Genomic DNA, 10632 nt, shown 5'->3' on the forward strand with positions numbered 1-10632 from the left:
TAAGGGAGTCAGATGCCTGCCTGTATTATCTTGTACCAATTACCACTTATCACAGTCTTTCAAATAAGTGGCAAATAAAAACTGCAGCTGGACAGATAAATGAGGAAAAAGGACTTATCCCTGAGAACACCTGGTCTGGAAGCATGCCTCTTTTTCTTCTCAGTCCAAAGCTATCTTATGTCAGAGACACCAGCAGCAGCAATCAGCAGAGGTGTCAGAAAGGTCATAGGCTCAGACCATTGCTTCCCTCTGCCAGAGGGCTTGAGACCAGGCTGCCTGCTGCAGCCAAGGGAGGTATCAGAGCATGTGGTGAGGCAATGACAGATGAGAGAAGTGAGATGGTGGGACCACTAAGCCCAGCCCTTTAGATTTTACATCCTTTCCCTGTTCCTTCTTGTGCTGCAGACCCTCATCTGACCATCCTTCCCATTTACCGCCATTTCAGTTTTGCCTCAAACTCAGAAGTTGTGACCCAGCTCTGGTTCAGGCCTGGGATGCACAAAAGGAGCAATGGGTGCATGTTGAGTGAAGCCTTTCAGAAGGTACATTTTCTTCACTCCTGACAGGCACAATACCAAGCAAAGGACTCAGGTGACCAAATGCAAATGTCTGTACTGTAAACATCCCCATCTGAGCTTGTAGTCTAGATGGCCTTTAGAGTCAAGAGGGAGAAACAGGCACTTACAGATGTAATCTATCTCATCTGAAAGGAAATGGCTAAAATAGGGCAGTTCTTTCCATTGACTATGAAAGGAGTAGCATGACTTCCTTAAAGGAGATATCGACAGTGAGGAGAGGTTTACAGTGAGGTGAGATGTTTCAAACGTCCAATAAAGAAAGATAGCAGAGGTACATTGATTTCAGTTGTAAAAATAATCCACATTTGAATTGCCTTTCCATGCAAGTGTCTACACTTGCAATTCTAATTTATTTTTTTTTTTATGACATTGCCCAGGCTAAATCTTTCCACAAAAAATTTGTTGGTGGGAGAACAGCACTGCGATTGCTGGCGTACTCAAGAAACTTTGCCATCAAGCAATCAAAATCTTCCCTGACATCTCATAATGCATATAAAGCCCCAGCAGAATCCGTGGAGGTGATGCCGCAAATAAAGACAGAAAACTGGATGCTAACAAAAAAGAAACAAACAAAAAAAAAAACCAAACAAAAACCTCAGAAATTTACTTTGTATGTTTACAGGACTAGGTCTTGGTGGGCTTTTGTAACTATTCCTTAATGTAATATGTTATTTAAAATATTAATTTAATTGCTTGGTATGTTTCTTTTATCATTTGTGTCATCAATCCTGCAAGGGATCAAATTACCACATTAGAATAACTCTTTTTGCTCTGTTTCGTGATAATACTTTACCTGTTATTAAACAGGTACATTTTGTGAGGAAAAGAAGTGGATGGTAGACTGCAAAAGGCAATGAAATTGCAGGATTATCCTGAAGTATTATTCATAATGAGTATTCTGGTCTCTCTTTGCTTTGTTTGTACTGGTAAGAACTCAGAAAGACAATTTCTCATTAAGAACAGGAACATTTTTATGATACTACACTCAATTGAAATGCCTTTCTTATTATGGTAATGCCTGAGGACAAACCAATATTGTGTCTCCATTATTTGTACAGCACTTAGCTAAAAACAGCGTTCAGCATTTACAATCCAAGTAGATAACACAAAGGAGAGAAAAAGCATGCAGTATGTAAGCAGAGTTAGCAGCAGCAGCAAACATCAGGTGGGGTTTCTTCCTTTTTTTTTTTTTGTGTGTGTGGTTATGATAAACAGAAAGAAAACATGCTCAAGAGCTGAAGGAAAGAGACCAAGGAGATATGGCAAGTAAAGAAAGGAAAAGCGATGTAAGAACTGTGAAGGAAACAGCAGGGGAGGTTTCGTTCATTCAGCACAAGGCAGAGCAGAACAAGGTCTCGGCTTCCTTCAGTTGATCCTAGGGTATGTTGTCCTCTGTTTTCATATTTCCATCAGAGGCTTTACTGGGAGGGGAACGTATGGAAGGCACTCCCTGGGACCCTAGTGAGAGATGGACTTGAACTGCTTGACACTTTAACCCTTCTACATCTAATGGAGTGGTTGCTGCTTTAATTGCTTCTGAGCAGCTCCAGCAGGTTAAACATAGGTATTTAACCAGGTGCCTGTTGGCAAGTTTGAGTACTTTAGCAAGCATAAATTAGCATAGCTTTAGTGACATTAACAAGATGGGACTGATTTACAGTCGCTAAGGAGCCTCAACTTCACGTCTAAGTAGCCATTAACTCCCAAACCTTCCCATAGAAAAATAAAGCTTCTCTGCAGGAGTTTTTTCGGACAGCATTTAACAGAAAATAACTGCTTTGAATGTTAACAGATCTGGTTTGTCTTCAGAACTGCAGGAAAGCAAGTAGATGTGTAGCATTTTTCCTATCCTTGATGTTTTGTTGGCTAACCTTGTATGAAAGACGTAGGTGATGGGGTTACAATCTCCTTATTGTCACACAGGTTTGAATTAATGAGATTCAACTTTTACCTGAGCATATGGTTCTTTTTTCCTATTTTTTTTTAACACTAAAAACAATAGCAATTTTTCTCTCTCCACTTACCCTCTCAGCCTACTTTTAGCACAGAGAAGACCTGTAGCATCTCTCCACCTGCATGCTTATTTCAACAGATGAAGTGTAGTAACAGGCCAATTGCACAAGCAAAATTGCTATTGCTAGAATAAATGCAGTGCTTTCGGGAATGTAGGATACTGAGCTTCCAGGAGCAGCTAGACACCTACAGGTATGAGAGGAGCTTATACAAGCAATCCTATGCTAAACTGCAAAGTTGCCCAATGCAGCAATGTCTCTGGAAGGAAGTGCACACTATTAGAAAAGGATTCCCTTTGAGGTTTTTGCACAGGTTTGAAGGTGTTTTAACTCTGCATTAAGGTAATAAACAAAGGAAGAACAAGGTTTTCTGGATTTAGGGTTAAGATTATTAATTTATGAATTCCACTAACACTGCTGGACAGCATGTGCCAGTAAACAACAATCTGTGATCTTCCAACAGCAGAAAAAAAAACCAAACCAACAAACAAATATTCAGACCAGCCCCATACAGATATTATATTGCATAAACAAACATGGTAACTTACTAAAAAAAGACACTTCATCCATTACGGTTGGCACTACACACAAAAAAGCAACATGTAGAGACATTAAAGATTAAAACCTCAAACACTCAAGGAGTCTGTAGGCAGAATAATGATCCCTGAGAGCAGATAGCAGAGGAGAGAGGCTAGGGGAGCCTGCAGTATGTGGTTTCCTACAGGCCCTGGAAGTCTGTGTGCCACTCAGTAGTTTGCAAGTCCCAGAGATAAGCTAATGTCTGGCAGCTTAGAATCTGTGTCATTGCTCTTTATTTGACAGTCACAGCAGTTTCCTATCTCCCTGTAAATTAGCAGTTAGCATCTGAAAAACTCTTGAACAAGGAGCCTGAGTGTCTGTATGAATCTGAAGAGACAGAAGCAGGATTATCATTGGCAGAGTTTATTCATGGGAGTCATTGGGTTCCCATGCTTATGGAAAGAGCGGTTAGCATTAAGGTTAATGGTGACTACTAAGCATGTCAGAGCCCACCTTGTGCCTCTGTACTGCCAGTTATCAGTTTAGTCCTTAGTCATTTGGCACTTTTATCACAGCAGACATGAGTTTGACTTTGGAGTCCATTCAAGTTATCTAAGGGCGCTTAGTGCTATGGATGCACATGTGCTTCTCGATCTCACATTGCTCCAGCTTTATCTCTGGTACTTGCAGACACATTCCATATGTAAGTACTAAGCAGGTCAGAGCAGCCCCGCTGCTGAAGCACCGAATTCAGTGTTTCACACATACCTCAAGCACATTGCTGCTTAGAGGTCTTGGCCACCAGCCTGCTCCTTCCTTCCATGTCAGTCACACCTCACACAGCTGCCTATGCTGCTGACACCTGCCATTCAGAAGTTGTCTTATCTTCCTTGTGTGAGTTTGGCCAGTTGCTGCAGAGTCTTAGCCAAGAGTACTGCTTCAGAAAAGGCATTCACGTGTATAGGAAATTCATGTAAAAAGAGATGAAATTCCTTTACCAGGCCTTCATCATTAGACAGATTCTACACAATGTTTCATGGCCTGCAATGTATAAGCATTTTGGTTTGTGGTCAGTGGCCCACAGAAAGGTTGGAAAGCTCAACCAGTTCACTAGATGGCTTTGCAAAATACCCCCCTCTTGATTTACTCAAAAAATGAGAGTTTCCTTTCAAAACATGTCCCTTTACCCTTGCCATTCTTGTCAGTCATACTGTGCATTTTATATATATACATGTGTGTATATATGTAACAGATATATAACTTCTTGTTTCCTACTTTTAGAATAAAACACTTATGTATGTTTGCATCACATAAAAGACATTTTTGCACATTCTGGGACACCTCAGCAATTAAGACTCCTGAACCACATATAATTTATTGCCAGGGAGCTGCAGTTGGTCAGTCAGTACTCACTCAACAGCATTTAGTATGACATGTGCGTTTTATTGGTTCAGCCATTGCATTATTTGAAATTCCTACAGACCACATTAGTCAAACAAAACTGTGCACCCATAAAATTTCAAATTAGAGGGGGGATTTGTATTTAAGACTGCCATTACTCTTATCTGATTGGGATAAACAATGGAAACTTCTTATCTCTCTATATCAACGTTCTCAAAGTACAGTAGACCAATAACATTATACAGCCACAGTAAACTGGCTAATACCAGTAGAGGATAAGACTGACAGTTTATAACAACCCACAACATTTTGCTTCACTAAAGGACCCTTGACTATAGAGTCCTGAGTAATATATTTTGAAGAATCATTTTGTCCATCTGCCTGTCACTTTTTTCAGGTATTCATTAAGGGGAAAACAGCTTTCAGTGACCTGAAAAGTTATAAGGAGGGTTCTCAGCTATCACTTTGCTAAGAGCAAAGGGAAAATACTTATCTCCCAGGCACAGTGTGATTACAGTTCAGACAATTGCATGACATTATCAACAATGATGCCTCTCACTCTAAGCCTTTCCCATGAAGTGATCTACCCCAGTGAAGTGCCGATCTGTGATCTTCCCTACCTGCCACATCCACTTCAGCTGAGTATTAGGGTTCCCTGTAGCCTGGATGAAAACCCAGGAAGCAGTTTCCCATTACCACTTTCACTACAGAATAATTCTAGCACCACATGGTTTGATCTTGACCATTTGCTTGTACAACTGCTTGATGCCTGTGCATGAAGTCCAGTAAAAGATACAGGCTAAAATTTCAGAAAGGTGCCTGTGCTATAATAAAATGTCTAAAAATGTATTTACTGCCAGCTTTTAGTGTCCTAGATTGTCATATAGTCCCAGTAAGGACTGGATAACACGTTGTTGCCAAAGCCAGGTTTGATTTTACATCAGTGCTGATCATTTTTTGGAAGAAGCTGCACAGCATTGGAAACATACAAAGCCGGCAAAGATCACTCAACTCACACAGGAAGAAAAAATATGGTTTAGAAAATAACTTAGTCTGGATAAATTCCATGTGAGTTTGTAATCCTGCATATCCAACATTTTCCTTAAAGCTTGGCTTATTTTTTGACATGATTACAAACAGATCCATTATCTACAGTTTTTAGGTTCCAGCCTGACTGTCAGGAATCACAGTTTTGGCTTGCACATACTGAGGCAAAAGGTATATTAATCACCTTGGATTTCAGAGTGTGTGCTTTATCAGAACCATAGTTCAGCTGACTGATTTCAATATTCTCACCACATGCAGCTCGTGAAAATAAGGTTGCCAAAATTCTACTTCATGCCCCTGGATTTCTTCAGCAGGGGGCTAGTGGCCAAAAAATCTAAGCCTATTTTGCATGAATTGGAGTAGACTGAATATATATTTCATTCCATTAAAATGATAACGGATGTGTTTCTAAATCCAGCAGATGGTATTGAAACTTTCAGCCATCCATTCTTGACTACAAGTCTCATAAACGCTATGGGTAGCAGCAGGTACTAACAGCACTGGTAAAGCACTGGTTTCATCTTGGAAGAAGAAGTGGACAAGTCAGTTTGTAGAACTTCATGGGCAGCCTTTGGACCATCCCTCATGAAAGCATACCAACTAGCACTACTTAATCCTCAGATGGTACAAGAAAATTCTTCCGAATACTCAATACATTTTAAATGACTATATCTTTTTAGATGTGCTTTAGCTCTATTTATGGGACAGGACCTCAAAAGGTAACAAATCCTTAGTTGCTCTAGATCAGCACAGATGTTGCTATCATGGGGTGTCAGTCAGTGGGAGCGAGCAATTGTATTGTACACCACTTGTTTTGTCTTAGGTTTTATTCCTCTCTCATGCCAATCCACTGGTTTTATCTTTTGCTGATTCTTCTCCCCACCCCACGGACAAGGGGCAAGTGAGCGAGTGGCTGCATGGTGCTTAGTCATTGGTTGGGGTTAAACCACTCCACATTTTATTAGTATGAGGAATCCATCATTTTACTGCAAAAATAATTGCTTTAGTAATATCAGCCATCTCAAAAAGCACAGGGCTATTTAAATCATCTAATCATCTTGTCATACTTTTCAAATTGAAGCATTAGTACCTTGATCAAGGGTTCGAATGCAGCTGAGTCCTTCAGCCTTGATTTAATCTGACTCCCTGCTGACACTGAATGGAAACACGTAAATCTTATTAGGTTTACAGTGATTTCCTTCAATCATGAATTTAATAAAGCAGGTTGGTTTCTCTTAGTGTGCCAAAATCTGTAAAGTTCCAAAAGCTAAATAGCTTTCTATTAAGTAAACAGAAAGTCATTATGAAGGGGTATTGAAGTCCATTATACAGCACCAAGACCGGAACTTGAGGGATCGTTTCTGAAACCCTGAACCCATTATGAAGTTCACTTTTATGAAGGGAAACACTTCTGCGTTGACAATAAAGTCCTTTTGTCATAACTGAAAATACTTGAATTTTTGTTAACTGTGCAAAGTTTGTTTAAGATTATATTGTAGTCCAACCTATACAATTGTGTGTGCCATTAGGAGAACAGACACACAGATATTGTGTAACCATCTGTGGTGCAGGAAACAGGAGAAGAGGTGTGCATTCAGTGGTCCTGATTCAAGCCAGTATAGCGCGGGATGCGTTTTCCCTTAGTTCTTGGCCCCTACTACACATGTCTGCATAACTTAGAAGGCCTTGTAGAGGCAGCAGATACTGTCTTCAACTGAAATTTCCTATGAAAAAACAAAATCTTACCACAAGCACAACACAGAGAAATTGCATTTAATATTTTTTCCCCTTTAACCCCAGCAGAGAGTTGCTATGGATGTACTGTGACAACTCTACCAGGTGACAAAAGAGACTCATGCCTTTCTACTGCTTGATCTGCCACTATCAAAGGTTCTGCACTGGGACTTCTAACTGGAACAGTGCAGGTAAAACTTCATTTAAAAATCGTTACAATTAATTAGGGTTATTTAATACTCATCTACCACTTTGTAAGCTCTACTGAAATTGGATGAAGCAGTATGCATGTGTCCCAGACGAGAGCTGGATCCTTAGCTAAATATTGCTTTTATTTTCCACAAGAGCAGTCTTACTGATATCCACAAGGAACAAATTCTTCAAAGTTCATGACCTTGAGTGATAGGACAAGGGGCAATGACTTTAAACTAAACCAGGGTAGTTTAAGACTAAATATAAGGAACAAATATTTTGGTGAAACACAGGGACAGGTTGCCCAGAGGGGTGGTGGATGTCCCGTCCCTGCAAAAGTTCAAGGTCAGGTTGGACAGGGCTCTGAGCAACCTGTTCTAGTTGAAGATGTCCCTGCACATTGCAGGAGGATTTGGACTGTATGACCTTTAAAGATGTCTTTCAACCCAAACTGTCCTATGATTCTACAATTCTATGACCTGGAAAATGCAAACTGCTTGTGCTACTATACACCATTTACTGCATTTTTCAGATATTCATACGTAAATCTCTAATGAGGTACCTGTCTGTCCTTTTGCAAGAACTGTTAAAGAAGACATTGGATAAATACATGTGAATGGTATACAGCTTGTAGAGAAAGAACAGAAACTGCCCCACGTTAAAGCTATTTGAACAACAAGCAAGTTTGTATTCTCACAGAGGGAAACACATCAAGCAGGAAATGAGGACACGAGATCAGAACACAAAGAGGCAGATCCAACCTAAGCTTCTGATTTTTTCCTATCAAATATCTTAGAAGACATTTTCATTAGCAAGCATAAGTGAAAATAATCCTGTTACTAGCAAAGCACTGTATAAAAATCCCCATAATCTTCAGTGGGAAGAAAGATTTGTGAGTGATAAAAGATTGAATTCAATAAAAAGTGCATTAGACACATACAAAATTACTGTATATATTGCATGGGACCATGATTTATGAAACTTTGCAGACACTTAAGTGTACATAAAAATATTATTCCATTGCTAAAATGGGTGTACATGCTTTATGAACAGTGAAGCTACTATTCTTTTTCATGGCATTTCCAGTGAGGGGAAGAGGCACACATAGCAAAAGATATTTACAAGTGTGGGTAGGATTCGATGAAAAATGCTAGCTGAAAAATCAAGGGAATTTTTAAATGTCAAAACATTTTTACAATTTTCATTTTGTAAAGGCCAAAATCTTTGCTTTTTATGCTTTCAAAATGGAAAAAAATGTTTATATTAGATTAAAATAAGGAATGGTTAAAAGTCTTAAATAGCCTTCAATCAAATTATATTTTATTTCAGATTAAGCTTTTCTTGATTGATGTGAAAATGAATCAGCATGGGATTTCCCTTTTCATTTTGCAGAAATCCTCTCTTCTCATACAAAATTTGTTTTGAATTGAACTGGCCTAATTTTGCCAATGCTGGGGGTCCACAACTAGATTTGCTCATGGTAGTAAGTCATATCACAACATCAGCATTACAAGATAACAATAACTGAGTAGTGAATTCAGTATCTTTGAGAATTTAAAGATTTAAGGAACTATATATCCTGCTGTCTCTTTTTTACTAAGTGTTTTCCATGAACTACAGTGGTTTGTTTATTTACTGTTTGATAACATAAATGACAAATAAGTAGCTCAGACACTTCTTCAGACTCTTATCCCTTTAAAAATATATATGTATTAGTTTTCATGATGTGCTAAGCCCACTGTAATCATCCATAAATAGTTGAATGTTATTCCAAGATACTCATAATCTAACAGCCAAGAAGACAGAGAGAAGGGGAAAAGAAAAGGTGCTTTAAAAGGAAACTTAGTGGACATATTGAAAGTGAAAAAATGTGCAAGTTGCACTGTCTAAAGTCTTTTTCAGTTAACATATGAATATCTTAACATCAAATGTCAGTGAACAGGTATCACTGAATACCAGACATCAAAGAACTCAAGACAATACATGGGCAAAATTGTGTTCAAGTTACAGAGAAAAAAAGAAAAGAAAAATCTCATTAATTTTTCTGCTGTGAGGATTAAGTGAGTTGTGCTGTTAGCGAACTACAGCCAGACTCAGGCCCACAGCTCCTCTGACACAGTACAGTTTGATAGGCAGAGGAAACAAAGAGTAGCCAGAAACTTAAATAGGAAATGTGATTGGGAACATGAGCAGATAGAATGCCTCAGTGATTCACACTTATACCATATGCACATACACTCACAGAGCATATAAGTCTAAGGCCAGATCCAACTGCAGCAGCCATGTGCCTACCATCAGTCACCACACCATTTTATTCCCAAGGCATTTCACAAACTGTGCCCATCAGATCTGTGTGGGTAGTCCATGTGGAGGAGGTTCTTTTTCTTCCTAGTTATTGGTATGGCAACAGTTAGTTACATCTTGGTTGCATTCAGAAAATGATAGAAATTCTTTGGCTGGATCACAAGCAGGCAAAAAATGTGACAAATGTTAAAAAGTGTTTTTATCAGATCGCTTCTAATTGGATAATAGCCTACTGCATTATGGCAGGGAACTATGTTATTTTCTTCCCAAAAGGGTTTAACTGATTGTTGAATAGTGTCACCCCTGTAATAGAAAAATAAATGTAAAAAATGTAATGTGTTTAGAGCTCCTATTAGATATGTGAGGTTTACTTCATACAGATAGTTTCTTTCTATAATTTACAGAAAAAGAAAATGAGGTAACTTCTCTTTGAACTTCAGCACCTCTGAAAACCACAGAAGAGAGCACCAGTTAAAGCAAAACCCGAGTTTGTTTCCTTACCTCCTCAAGCAGTGCTGATGAACTGGGTCAGATCCAAGAGTTCCAGTGGTATAAGAAGCTAAACTCTTTTTGTAGGCTAGCAATAACATAAAAATCCTCACAGAATCATAGCAGATATATGGTTTAGTAGTTAGGTTGCAGAAAGAAGTGTGTTGTGCATCTCATTTCCTGCAGATCCCATGCTTCTTAAAGATGTTTCCTCAAGCAGTCTTTTGACCACTTCAGTCTGAAACAGCAAATTAAAACACATGACTGCCATCAGCTGTGATGGGACTGAAACAAAACATTCATGAACTCTGTGGAGGGCTGGGTCCAAGTATAAATGCTGTCACTGAAAGACAGCT

The sequence above is a fragment of the Neopsephotus bourkii genome, unplaced genomic scaffold (assembly GCF_033783945.1).
Source record: "Neopsephotus bourkii isolate Nb327-2 ecotype Australia unplaced genomic scaffold, CSIRO-AGI_Nbou_v1 NB_1493, whole genome shotgun sequence".
Lineage (NCBI taxonomy): Eukaryota > Metazoa > Chordata > Aves > Psittaciformes > Psittacidae > Neopsephotus > Neopsephotus bourkii.